Genomic DNA, 813 nt, shown 5'->3' on the forward strand with positions numbered 1-813 from the left:
GGGGGAGGCGAAGGCCAGGGTCCGGACCCCTGCCAGTGGCAAATAGTCTTTTATCTGCCAGAAGTGTTCCCTTTCCCGGTCGGGAGGAGAAATGTTTGGCCGAGAAGCGCGTCTCTGCTCCTTCCCGCGCCCCTGGCCCACACTTACAAGTTCTGGCTGACTTTAATTTTGTTTTTTAAAGATTCTAATTTGTTTTGTTTTGTTTTGTTACGAATAAAAAGAAAAAAAATAAAAAAGAAAGTGGCAATATTTTTTTCCGTAAGCTTTTCCTAGGAAAAAGCGTGGTTTGTAACAAAGTTGTACAGTTCTGAAGTTTGAGATACGAGAAGTACTGTGTGAAACGCTGTAAATGGGGCAGAGATTATTTTATGTACAGTCTGACGTGGGGGGAATCTTTTAATTCTGGTTGATTCTTAGGAAGAATTTGGTTCTTCACTGTCAGGGTTTGAAATTTCATGGTTTCATTATTATTATTTTTTTTTTCCTTGTATAGATTGCTGCATTAATTGAATAAAAGCAGAAAGCATCACTCTGCCTGCCTGTGTGGTGGTGCCGGCGGCTGGGATGTGTGCCTCGCTTCCCCGCCGGGAGAAACGAGGTTGCGGGGAGCGGGGAACTGCTTCTAAATAAAGGGAGTCTCCGGCTCCCTGGGGACGGGGCGGCCAAACGCATTGTCTGTCCCTCCTGCGCTGCCCTAGAAAGCGGAGACGGGGCTTGCTGCCCTCCTCCTCCTCCCGCTCTCCATCCCCGGGGGGCCGGGGAGCAAATGTGGACGCTGTCCCCCCTGCAGCTCCCACCCTGCCCCACCGCCCA

This window comes from Pygoscelis adeliae, unplaced genomic scaffold, assembly GCF_000699105.1.
Source record: "Pygoscelis adeliae isolate BGI_AS28 unplaced genomic scaffold, ASM69910v1 Scaffold946, whole genome shotgun sequence".
In the NCBI taxonomy this organism is placed as follows: domain Eukaryota; kingdom Metazoa; phylum Chordata; class Aves; order Sphenisciformes; family Spheniscidae; genus Pygoscelis; species Pygoscelis adeliae.